The 13,745-nt window shown below is 44.0% G+C and overlaps 1 protein-coding gene across 1 annotated transcript in view; it reads right to left on the bottom strand.

Moving 5' to 3' along the window:
- The window catches only part of LOC120045436 (voltage-dependent T-type calcium channel subunit alpha-1G-like), a 121,592-nt gene that overhangs the window by 106,884 nt on the left and 963 nt on the right, over positions 1 to 13,745 (bottom strand). The gene's annotated exons all lie outside the window — the stretch shown is intronic.

Raw genomic sequence — 13,745 nt, 5'->3', positions numbered from 1 at the left:
TACAGTATATTCATCCTTAGTGCAGGCCACTCAGAGAGATAGAGAAAGAAAGTGTGTGTGTGTGTGTGTGTGTGTGTGTGTGTGTGTGTGTGTGTGTGTGTGTGTGTGTGTGTGTGTGTGTGTGTGTGTGTGTGTGTGTGTGTGTGTGTGTGTGTGTGTGTGTGTGTGTTTGTGTGGGTGTTTACATTCCTCCTCATACCATAAGCTTAGTCACTTGCACACAGTCATTGTTTGGGTTTATACTCAGACAATTGTAACCAAGGTGACGAAGCACCATAGAGATAGAAGCACAGCAGTGCTATGCAGCACTGTGCCTTTAATGGAGAGAGATACTGCAGAGACATAATAAGAGTAATGCATCAGATGACCTCTTACAGAAAAAAGAACAAGATGTGTATAGATTAGAGTCCTGCTACCCCACCCGAGCCTAACGGGCCCCGGCATGATAAATTGGGTTAGGGCCGGGTAGGGCCCTAATCTGTCCCTGCTCTGGATCGAGCGGGGCTTCTCCATTTGTCGGAGGCCTGCACCAGGCGCCGGGAGCTACGGGGCTCAAGTTATCCTGCCTCTCGCCCATCCTTAAAGGGTTCCCCGAATCCTGTGAAGCGTAGGAGTGGGCGGATTTCCTAGTCCTTCTCGCCAGCCGTGATTTTGGGCAGCTCCATGGTAAGAAATGTCACCGTTCCTGGTGCAAAAACAATGTCCTATCCCGGAGCTCGAGTAAATTATATTACTAAGCTGCTCCTGAATGTATTACGCCCGGACATGGACATTGATTCTATCCTAGTCTATGTGGGTTTTAATGACATCATGAAGGGCAGCTCTGAACGGTTGAAACAAGATTTCAAAGAGCTGATTGACTCTCTGCTAGACAGTAACAGAGTAGACAGAGCTGATTGACTCTCTGCTAGACAGTAACAGAGTAGACAGAGCTGATTGACTCTCTGCTAGACAGTAACAGAGTAGACAGAGCTGATTGACTCTCTGCTAGACAGTAACAGAGTAGACAGAGCTGATTGACTCTCTGCTAGACAGTAACAAAAGACCCATCATATCTGGCCCTGTGACCTCTCTCAATTGTGGCATTGAACACTTTAGCAGGATTCTTTCTCTTCACAACTGGCTACGTGATTATTGCAGCTTAATGGGTGTACCTTTGTTTGAAAATTTCAATACCTTTTGGAAACAAAACACGTTTTATAAGGAGAATGGGATCCACCCAAATCATTTTTCAGGGTTTCTGGATCCTTTCACGGCATTATAAGGCTGCGTTGAGACATTGAGCTATCAATGACCCAAGCCCAGCTCATTTAATCCCTACCATTGTGTCGCTGAGTCATCATAATGCTATAGCAAATGTACATTATACCAGAAGCATTGGTAGTCACAATGTAAGTAATCCAATGTATATCTCTCTAACAGCTCACACTGCATTAACTTTAATAACATGAGAATATCTACTTCCCAGTAAAGCAATGAAAACAAGCAAGCATCCCAGAAAAGTGCTCAAAATAGCCCACTTTAACATATGTAGCTTAAGAAAAAAGGTTCATGAAATCAGTAACTTGCTAGTAACAGATGACATTCATATTCTATCTCTGAAACTCACTTAGACAAGACATTTGATGATACAGTGGTAGCAATACAAGGTTATACCATTTGCAGAAAATTGTCCTCCTGCAACTAAATGGAAAATATTATTGACATTACATTGCACTTTTTACTGGCTGTCCCTCAGGTTGTGGCAGGAGGACATATTTGGCTGCTAAAGCTGCACACTTTGGCTTTTCACCCAATAAATATGAGATATTATATAGTTTCAAATTCTTTGTACTGAATGATAATTTGGGGAAATAGATATTCTCTTAGGTCTGAGTATTTGTCACAATGTAATAGGAAATGCAGCTCTGTCTCTACCTCTCCCCTGGAGCAGAGTGAGCACAGCCTGTCCTCTCTGGGCAGCCAGGTTTGTCTGTTACGACCGGTCTCTATAGCCAGACTGTGATCACTGAGTCTGTACCTAGTCAGTGTTTTCCTCAGTTTTCTATCAGTCACAGTGGTCAGATAGTCTGCCACCATGTACTGTCTGTTTAGAGACAAATAGCATTGAAGTTTACTTTGATTTTTTGTGGTGTCTTTCCAATAGGTGATATATTTTTCTTTTTGTTTTGTGATGATTTGCTTGGGCCAGATTTTTTGAGTGCTGTCCTGAGGCTCTATGGGGTTGGTTTGGGTTGGTGAAATGAGCCTCAGAACCAGCTGGCTGAGGGGACTCTTCTCTTGTTTCATCTCTTGACATTGTAGAGCTGTGTGATGGAATGTTTTGGGGTCACTTGTTTTTAGATGGTTGTAAAATGTGATGGCTCTTTATTCGAGTAAGGAGGGGGTATTGGCCAATGAGGAGGGGGTATTGGCCAATAATGAGGGGGTATTGGCCAATAAGGAGGGGGCATTGGCCAATAAGGAGGGGGTATTGGCCAATAAGGAGGGGGTATTGGCCAAATTCTGCTCTACATGCGTTATTTGGAGGTTTTCTTTCCACTTGCAATACAGTCTTGCAAAACTCCGCATGCAGTATTTCGATTGGATGTTTGTCCCATTTGGTAAATTCATTATTAGACAGCGGACCCATTACTTCGCTGCCATATAGAGCAATTGGTTCAATAACTGATTAGATTTTGTTCTGCCAGATTCTAATTTGAATTTGAATTATCCTTTTAATGGCATAGAATACTCTTCTTGCTTTGTCTCTCAGCTCATTCACAGCCATGTGAAAGCTACCTGTGTTGCTGATATTTAGTCCTAGATACGTGTCGTTTTTGGTGCATTCTAATAGAATTGTGTCCAAATAGAATTTATATTTGTCATCCTGATTTCTGGACCTTTTTTGGAACATCATTATATACAGTGGGGCAAAAAAGTATTTAGTCAGTCACCAATTGTGCAAATTCTCCCACTTAAAAAGATGAGAGAGGCCTGTAATTTTCATCATAGGTACACTTCAACTATGACAGACAAAATGAGAAAAACAAATCCAGAAAATCACATTGTAGGATTTTTTATGAATTTATTTGCAAATTATGGTAGAAAATAAGTATTTGGTCACCTACAAACAAGCAAGATTTCTGGCTCTCACAGACCTGTAACTTCTTCTTTAAGAGGCTCCTCTGTCCTCCACTTGTTACCTGTATTAATGGCACCTGTTTGAACTTGTTATCAGTATAAAAGACACCTGTCCACAACGTCAAACAGTCACACTCCAAATTCCACTATGGCCAAGACCAAAGAGCTGTCAAAGGACACCAGAAACAAAGTTGTAGACCTGCACCAGGCTGGGAAGACTGAATCTGCAATAGGTAAGCAGCTTGGTTTGAAGAAATCAACTGTGGGAGCAATTATTAGGAAATGGAAGACATACAAGATCACTGATAATCTCCCTCGATCTGGGGCTCCACGCAAGATCTCACCCCGTGGGGTCAAAATGATCACAAGAACGGTGAGCAAAAATCCCAGAACCACACGGGGGGACCTAGTGAATGACCTGCAGAGAGCTGGGACCAAAGTAACAAAGCCTACCATCAGTAACACACTACGCCGCCAGGGACTCAAATCCTGCAGTGCCAGACGTGTCCCCCTGCTTAAGCCAGTACATGTCCAGGCCCGTCTGAAGTTTGCTAGAGAGCATTTGGATGATCCAGAAGAAGATTGGGAGAATGTCATATGGTCAGATGAAACCAAAATAGAACATTTTGGTAAAAACTCAACTCGTCGTGTTTGGAGGACAAAGAATGCTGAGTTGCATCCAAAGAACACCATACCTACTGTGAAGCATGGGGGTGGAAACATCATGCTTTGGGGCTGTTTTTCTGCAAAGGGACCAGGACGACTGATCCGTGTAAAGGAAAGAATGAATGGGGCCATGTATCGTGAGATTTTGAGTGAAAACCTCCTTCCATCAGCAAGGGCATTGAAGATGAAACGTGGCTGGGTCTTTCAGCATGACAATGATCCCAAACACACCGCCCGGGCAACGAAGGAGTGGCTTCGTAAGAAGCATTTCAATGTCCTGGAGTGGCCTAGCCAGTCATAGAAAATCTTTGGAGGGAGTTGAAAGTCTGTGTTGCCCAGCAACAGCCCCAAAACATCACTGCTCTGAGGAGATCTGCATGGAGGAATGGGCCAAAATACCAGCAACAGTGTGTGAAAACCTTGTGAAGACTTATAGAAAACGTTTGACCTCTGTCATTGCCAACAAAGGGTATATAACAAAGTATTGAGATAAACTTTTGTTATTGACCAAATACTTATTTTCCACCATAATTTGCAAATAAATTCATTAAAAATCCTACAATGTGATTTTCTGGAATTTTTTTCTCATTTTGTCTGTCATAGTTGAAGTGTACCTATGATGAAAATTACAGGCCTCTCTCATCTTTTTAAGTGGGAGAACTTGCACAATTGGTGGCTGACTAAATACTTTTTTGCCCCACTGTATTTTTTTTTTGATTAACGGTCAGAGCCCAGTTCTGACAGAACCTGTGATTAACGGTCAGAGCCCAGTTCTGACAGAACCTGTGATTAACGGTCAGAGCCCAGTTCTGACAGAACCTGTGATTAACGGTCAGAGCCCAGGTCTGACAGAACCGGTGCAGATGATCTAGATGCTGCTGTAACTCCTCCTTAGAGGGAGACAGCAGCACCAGGTCATCTGCATAAAGCAGACACTTGATTTCAGTGTTGTGTAGGGTGAGACCAGGTGCTGCTGATTCTTCTAATGTTTTTGCCAATTCAATAATGTAGATGTTAAATAGTGTTGGACTTATTGGGGTGCCCTGTTTCACTCCAAGTCCCTGAGACGTCTGTTTCCCTGGTGCCTATTTTAACAGCACATTTGTTTTTAGTGTACATTGATTTAATAACATCATATGTTTTCACTCCAGTACCACTTTCTATTAGTCTATAAAAATACCTTTGTGCCAAATTGAATCAAATGCTTTCTTGAAGTCTACAAAACACGAGTAGATTGTGCCTAGATTGTGTTTTCGTTTACTTGTTTGTCAATTAGAGTGTGGAGGGTTTTATTGTGGTCTGTTGTAAGATAAAAAATCTAATCTGGCTTCTGCTCAGGACGTTGTGTTCATCAAAGAAATTATGTAGTCTGCTATTTATGATACCGCAGAGAATTTTCCCCAAGTTGCTTTTAACGCAAATTCCTCTGTAATTACACTACCGGTCAAAAGTTTTACAACACCTACTCATTCAAGGGATTTTCTTTATTTTTAATATTTTCTACATTGTAGAATAATAGTGAAGACATCTAAACTATGAAATAACACATATGGAATCACGTAATAACCAAAAAGTGTTAAACAAATCAAAATGTAATTTATAATTGATATTCTTCAATTGATATAACTGATATAACTGATATTCTTCTTTTGACACTCTTAGCATTCTGTCAACCAGCTTCACGAGGTAGTCACCTGGAATGCATTTCATTTAAAAGGTGTGCCTTCTTAAAAGTTAATTTGTGGAATTTCTTTCCTTCTGAATGCATTTCAACCAATCAGATGTGTTGTGACAAGGTAGGGGGGTATACAGAAGATAGCTCTAAGTCCATATTATGGCAAGAACAGCTCAAATAAGCAAAGAGAAACAACAGTCCATAATCACTTTAAGACATGAAGGTCCGTCAATCTGGAACATTTCAAGAACTTTGAAAGTTTCTTCAAGTGCAGTCGAAAAAATCATCAAGCACTATGATGAAACTGGCTCTCATGAGGACCACCACAGGAATGGAAGACACAAAGTTACCTCTGCTGCAGAGGATAAGATCATTAGAGTTACCAGCCTCAGAAATTGCTTCACAGAGTTCAAGTAACAGACACATCTCAACATCACCTGTTCAGAGAAGACTGTGTGAATCAGGCCTTCATGGTCAAATTGCTGCAAATAAATCACTACTAAAGGACACCAACAAGAAGAAGAGACTTGATTGGGCCAAGAAACGCAAACAATGGACATTAGACCGGTGGAAATTTGTTATGTAAACATTATTAAAGTGTCATTAAAGTGACTATTGATCCATTTATTAAAGTGTCCAATGATATCAAGTCTGTATGTAGGCAGCAGCCTCTCTGTGCTAGTGATGGCTGTTTAACAGTCTGATGGCCTTGAGATAGAAGTTGTTTTTCAGTCTCTCGGTCCCAGCTTTGATGCACCTCTACTGCACTGTTGCGCCTTCTTCCCCACACTGTCTGTGTGGGTAGACCATTTCAGTTTATCAGTGATGTGTACACCTTCTCCACTGCTGTCCCATCAATGTGGATAGGGGGGTGCTCCCTCTGCTGTTTCCTGAAGTCCACACACCTCCAGGCTGTGTAAGGGCTAATTTACCAAGAAGGAAAGTGATGATGTGCTGCATCAGATGACCTGGCCTCCACAATCCCCCGACCTCAACCCAATTGAGATGGTTTGGGATGAGTCGGACCACAGAGTGAAAGAAAATCAGCCAACAAGTACTTCAAGATGGTTGGAAAAGCATTCCAGGTGTAACTGGTTGAGAGAATGCCAAGAATGTGCAAAGCTGTCATCAAGGCAAAGGGTGGCTATTTGAAGAATCTCAAATATTAAATATATTTTGATTTGTTAAACATTTTTTGGTTACTACATGATTCCAAACTGTATGTCTTATTTTATAGATTCGATGTATTCACTATTATTCTACATTGTAGAAAATAGTAAAACATAAAGAAAACCCCTTAAATGAGTAGATGCTCTAAAACTTTGACCGGTAGTGTATATGGTCTCCATCTTTATAGATTGGTGTGAACAATCTTTGGTTCCAAATATCGGGGGAAATACCTGCAGTGAGGAAAATGTTGAAGAGTTTGAGTATAGCAAATTTGAATTTGTGGTCTGTATATTTGATCATTTAATTTAAAATACCATCAGCACCACAGGCCTTTTTGGGTTGGAGAGTGCATAGTTTTTCCAATAAGTGGGGTATCCACAGGATTCTGATAGTCTTTGACTGCTGATTCAAGGATTTGTAATTTTTCTTGTATACCCTTTTGATCTGGCCTCTTTGTTATATTGCTGTAGAGGTTTGCAAAGTGATTTCTCCACATATCCCAATTTTGGATAGCCAATTCCTCATGATGAGGTTTGTTTAATTTATTCCAATTCTCCCAGAAGTGGTTTGATTCCATGGATTCCTCAATTACATCCATCTTATTTCTAATATGCTGTTCTTTTTTTGTCCTTGTGGTATTGCTTCAGTGTTTCACCATATTGAAGGGGTATATTTTTGTTGTCTGGATCTCTGTTTTTGATTAGATATATTTCTCAATTACTTTCTTCGATTTTTGCAATCATAATCAAACCATTTTTTGGTTTGCTATTATGCTTCTTTAGATTAGCCAAGGAGGCCAATTTGTCAAATATAAAGTTTATGTTCCTAACGGCCAAATTTACACCTTCATTGCTGAAGGAGAATGTTAAGGCTAAAAAGTTGTCCAGGAGAGATTGTATTTTTTTGCTACTAATTGCTTTTTTGGTAGATGTCTGTACTGTTTGCACTCCATCTATAGGCCTGTTTAGTACCATGTAATTTATTGGGCCGTGATGCTTCATGGTTGGGTTCCGCTCTTCTCAGATACACTGTGATTTTACTGTGGTCCGAGAGAGGTGTTAGTGGGCTGACTGTGAAGTCTCTGAGAGAGGTGTTAGTGGGCTGACTGTGAAGGTTCTGAGAGAGGTGTTAGTGGGCTGACTGTGAAGGCTCTGAGAGAGGTGTTAGTGGGCTGACTGTGAAGGTTCTGAGAGAGGTGTTAGTGGGCTGACTGTGAAGGTTCCGAGAGAGGTGTTAGTGGGCTGACTGTGAAGGCTCTGAGAGAGGTGTTAGTGGGCTGACTGTGAAGGTTCTGAGAGAGGTGTTAGTGGGCTGACTGTGAAGGCTCTGAGAGAGGTGTTAGTGGGCTGACTGTGAAGGCTCTGAGAGAGGTGTTAGTGGGCTGACTGTGAAGGTTCTGAGAGAGGTGTTAGTGGGCTGACTGTGAAGGTTCCGAGAGAGATGTTAGTGGGCTGACTGTGAAGGCTCTGAGAGAGGTGTTAGTGGGCTGACTGTGAAGGCTCTGAGAGAGGTGTTAGTGGGCTGACTGTGAAGGCTCTGAGAGACTCTGGGTTTAGGTCGGTGATAAAGTAGTCTACAGTGCTGCTGCCAAGGGATGAGCTGTAGGTATACCTACGAAAAGAGTCCCCTTTTAGCCTACCATTGACTATGTACAGACCCAGTGTTCGACAGAGCTTCAGGAGCTGTGCTCCGTTTTAGTTTTTCACTTTGTCATAGTTTTTTCTGTGGGGGTATGTGGGGAGGGAAAGGTTGTTGCTTCCTGGTAGGTGTTTATCCCCATGACTGTTAATAGTGTCTAGTTCTTCTGTTGTTCTAGCATTCAGGTCTCCACAGACCAGTACGTTGCCTTGGGCCTGAAAGTGACTCATCTCCCCCTCTAGAATGGAGAAACTCTCTTCATTGAAGTAGGGTGACTCTGAGGGGGGAATGTATGTGGCACAGAGGAATACTTTTTTATCTGTTAAGATAAAGCCTGCTTGTTGACTTTAAACCAGATAAAGAATTATCCTGTTTTGATCAATTGGATTGAATGTGTTATTTCAGATGTATACCATATTAGCATTGCCCCTGAGTCTCTGCCCTGTGTGATTCCTTTTCATTTGGTGGATGGTATGATTATCTCTCTGTAACCTAGTGGACAGCCAGTGGAAACATCACCTCTGCAACATGTTTCCTGTAGTACTACAATATCAACATCATCAATTTCTTTCAGGAAGTCTGGGTTTCTGCTCTTTAGCCCAAAAGCAGAGAACTTTGAACCTTGTAAATTCTAACATGCAACGTAAAAAGATTTCATAAGCGTTTTTTATTTACCTTCAAAATGAGATAAACACTCACAATCCAACAAGAACTATTAAAATAGGATTTTTCAATTAACATAATGAATATATGATTTGTTTATCATTTAAGGTAGCATTTGTGTCATGCCAGTTGGGTGGATGTAGTGTGAGGAGGGTGGAGTTCTTGTGCTCATCTTACCATGACCCTCGACCTATCACATGTGAGCATGGTAGACTCAGCATGTGTTTAAAGTCACTCATTTCGTTGGTAGGGGCTGGGCCAGTTGCTCCTCTCACAGACTGTGAGTAGCTCTGCCTGCCGGGCTGTGGCCCCTCCAGGTGTGGGTCTGCGGGGGGGGGGGGGGGTGGTAGACCTTGTCTGGGTGGGTCTGAAGCTGGGCTGGGGTGGTCTGTTCTGCGCTAGCTGTGGTGGGCATTGAGGTTGGTGGTGCTGTGGCCTTGGCTGAGGGGTCCAGGGTGCTGGTCCAGGGGTGTTGTCTCCTGTACAGGTGAACATGGTCATAGAGACAGTCCAGATCGAGGGTGGGGTGGTGGGCCAGGTCAAAGTGCACAGTCCAGGGAGAGGCTGGCGTTTATTCTTTGGATTGTGGCAGGATGGAAGTCCTTCCTCTGTAGAAGGGTTGACACCATGATCCTTGAGTTGGGGAAGATTGCGGAGGCCTTCTCAATCACTCCCCGTAGTGAAGTCACCACCCTCTCCTGCTGAGCATGCAGGTCGTTGATTCCGGTGTGTATGATTATGTGGCTTGGCGACCCGAGCTGGGCCTTATCAAGTAGCTCCATGGCACTCTGCGTTGTTGGGCACCACACCTTTCTCCTTTTGTGTCGAGGGAAAAGTATATTCTCCTGAACAAACTTTCCATTTGAGTCCATCAACAGAACGATGTCAGTCAGTGTTTCTTCTGGACTGGAGGGGTGGAGTGGGAGCTGGTGGGTGTTGGAGCTGGGGTGTCGCTGGTCTGTGCTGCTGCCACTGTCAGTGGGAGGCTGTTCTGTGGGTTGGGGAGGAGGGGTGCATCAGGCAGGGCTGGGGAAGTCTGGCTGGTTGAGCTGGGCTCCTCTGCTGTGTGAGGGCAGGGCTGGGGAAGCCTGGCTGGTTGAGTTGGACTCCTCTGCTGTGTGAGGGCAGGTCATAGGGTGGTGATCTATCTGCTCCTGCAGCCTGTCCTCTGTTCTCATTCTCTCCTGCAGCTCCTCTCTTAGTGTGGTCAGCTCCTTATTGCTGCTCTGCCTGTCTTTTTGGAGCTCTCTCACCTCCTTTGTTAGATCAGCCAGCTCTCTCTTGAGTCCGTCTCTCTCTTGCTGAACCTCTTTCAGCTGTGTTGCAAGGCTGCTGTCCTGCTCTGTCCTCACCTTGGTTAGGAGCTCCTCTAAGGTGTGGTTGTCTGGTTGCTGTTTGCTCACGCTCTCCCTCAGCAGGACCACCTCCCCCTCCAGTTTGGTGAACTCATCCCTCATGGCAGCCATGGTGGTGAGGAGGGCCTGAGCCTGCTCTGCACTGAGGGGGTCGCTCTCCTCCTGGGGCGTGTCTTCCACTATGATGGGAAGAAAGGTGCTGCATGTGCCCTTTTGGGTGGGGAGAGTGGGGGTGAGGGTGGTGCTGGTGGAGTTTTCCTTGTGAAAGGGCATGTCACTGGTGGTGTCATTCTCTCTCTCTGCTCTCTCCTTAATGGTCTGAAAGTCTGTTTCAAACAGCCTAAGGTTACCTTGCACCATGACAGTCCCAGTCTTGTAGAGGTTGATTTTTATCAAGGTGCTGTCAGGGTCGTCTGTCTTTTTGACTTTCAGCTTCCACCCATTACAGATTCCCTCTTTCTTTATGGATGAGTAGTGACAGCAGACTGCTGAGCGCCATGCATTTGGCTGGTCAGTGAGGAAGATGAGATTACTCACGTCACCTTTTTTGTAGAGGTCTTCGAAAAGGGTTTCTGGCCTCCCCATTAGTAGTTTCTGTTTAAAAGCTTTCCTCGTTGTGTCATTTTTGGCCTCTGGAGGGTAGAGAATGGACTCAGCGCTGAGGGGGAGTGGGGACACGGTGCCTGTGGGCTCTGCTACTGCTGCTGCTACTCTGTTCTGCTGCTGCACCATTTCCATGGCAACCAGCTTTGTTTGTCTGCTGCTGTTGTTAGCTTGCTCTAATTTCACTCAAAAACCAGCAAAAAGAATGAAAAAATATTCTCTAAAAAAAACTGAAGATATGTTCAACATTAGTTTGGTCGTTTGATGTATGTAGGTGTATTAACTCCCCTTTCTATGTTTGTTCTAGCAACATTTTTCTGGCTAGCTTGGTAGCCTGCTGGCTAGGTTTTTGTTGTGTCGCTAGCTAGCGAGAGTCAATACTTCTTCATTTAAAGCGCAACGTTTTTACCTATTCTGATTGAATACAGTTGTTGTTCATCACTTCTGGTCTTGAATTCTTTTTAGATCTGAGTGTTTAAAAAAACAACAGAGAAAAAAACTAGGAGTTTACGTTGAGCATGCCTGTAGCTCTCTCTCTCTCTCTACTCTCTCTCTACTCCCTCTTTTTACTCCCTCTCTCTACTCCCTCTTTCTACTCTCTCTTTCTACTCTCTCTCTTCCCTCTCCCTATCTACTCCCTCTCTCTACTCTCTCTCTACTCTCTACTCCCTCTCTCTACTCTCTCTCTACTCTCTACTCCCTCTCTCTACTCTCTCTCTACTCTCTCTCTACTCTCTCTCTACTCTCTCTACTCTCTCTCTACTCTCTCTCTACTCTCTACTCGCTACTCGCTACTCCCTCTCTCTACTCTCTCTCTACTCTCTCTATCTACTCTCTACTCGCTACTCCCTCTCTCTACTCTCTCTCTACTCCCTCGATATACTCTCTCTACCCTCTCTCTACTCCCTCTCTCTACTCTCTCTACTCCCTCTATCTACTCTCTCTACCCCCTCTCCTGATTCTCTCCCTACTCCCTACCCCCTACTCTCTGTCTCTCTCCTCTCTCTCTACTCTCTCTTTACTCCCTCTCTACTCCCTCTCTCTACTCTCTCTCTAATCTCTCTCTCTACTCTCTCTCTACTCCCTTTCTCTACTCTCTCTCTCTACTCCCTCTCTCTACTCCCTTTCTCTACTCTCTCTCTCTACTCTCTCTCTACTCTCTCTCTCTACTCCCTCTCTCTACTCATCTCTCTATTTCCCCTCCAATCATGCTGCCTTAGGTGTAGTATTAAAATAACATTCAATAAAACAGAGAGAGGACTGACACACACACACACACACACACACACACACACACACACACACACACACACACACACACACACACACACACACACACACACACACACACACACACACACACACACCACTGCCAATACAAGTCCACTCGCGCAGATATGCACCCAGAGAGAGATACTGTACAGTGAACACACTGCCGGAGGTAGAATGTGTTCTGACATATTTTCTGATTGGATGTTACTGCAGCAGAGGACGGGTTTCTGGGAACTACAGAGTGTGTGTGATTGTGAGTGTTGTAGTTCCCCCTGGCAAGGAGCATAAGAAAGCCTCTATCTTAGCTTCATGTATCAGGAGGAGACGGGAGGAGACACACACACGCACACACACACACACACACACACACACACACACACACACACACACACACACACACACACACACACACACACACACACACACACACACACACACACACACACACACACACACACACACACACCGAAGACCTTGATTTGCATCTCTTTCATCTACCAGACATCTGAGTGTGTGTGTGTGTGCATGTGCGTGTGCGTGTGTGTGTGTGTGCGCATCCAAGCTAAAGTCTACATTTTCTATTTATTGGTCTATTGTCCCAGGAAGATTATGTAATAGTGTTGCGTTATTCCTCCTCTCAGGTTTGACTTGGAGAGATACACCTGCCTCTGTGTTTGTGCAGGGGTGGACTGGGACCAGAAATCTGTCATTTCTAACATAAAGGTCCTTTATTCCTTGAGGCCTTCACACGGCCACATTTTTGCCCTGAGGCCCCAAGTATTAGCCAGATAATTATAATTTTGTGCAAGAAAAACAACTATTTAGACAGGCCCACTATGCTGAAAATGAACCAGCCCATTAGGCATTTTCCCGAAATGCCAGATGGCCAGTCCACCCCTGTGTCTGTGTTTGTGTGTGTGTGTGTCTAGCTACAGACGCTAGCTGACAGTATTTGATCCTGCGATAAGGGTTCAGAGTTCTGACAGACAGAATTAGCATACATAGTGGCTCTATTTTAATAAGGAGAATATTCCGGAGGAATGTTGTTATCTACGTTGTTTCAACCAGACACACACACACACACACACACACACACACACACACACACACACACACACACACACACACACACACACACACACACACACACACACACACACACACACACACACACACACAAACACACACTTTTTGTTTCAATAACGCAAACACACACTTCTTATTTCAACCATGTAAAAACAATACGTTTTGCCCTAACTCTTAATTTATTTATTAAAGGGAAATTTGCGACAGAACTAACCAGTCTGGATGTATTGCAGAGAAAAGCTGTATCCCTTTAACACTCTGGGAAATCTCCTAGCTGGAGGTGTGCCCAACAGCAGTGTGAGGCGAGTAGCCAGCCAATCTAATTGACATGTTGATACCTCAGAATAGCAGTTCAATATGTTGATCTGTAAAAGCTCAGTCAGGTCATTAGTGTTCTCTTTAAGTTCATGCAGCATTACTGATGGGTTTAAACACACACACACACGCACGCATGCACGCACGCACGCACGCACGCACGCACGCACGCACGCACG

The sequence above is a fragment of the Salvelinus namaycush genome, chromosome 4 (assembly GCF_016432855.1).
Source record: "Salvelinus namaycush isolate Seneca chromosome 4, SaNama_1.0, whole genome shotgun sequence".
NCBI classification, from domain to species: domain Eukaryota; kingdom Metazoa; phylum Chordata; class Actinopteri; order Salmoniformes; family Salmonidae; genus Salvelinus; species Salvelinus namaycush.
The sequence above is the reverse complement of the archived record's forward strand: the minus strand, read 5'-3'. Positions and strand labels throughout refer to the sequence as shown.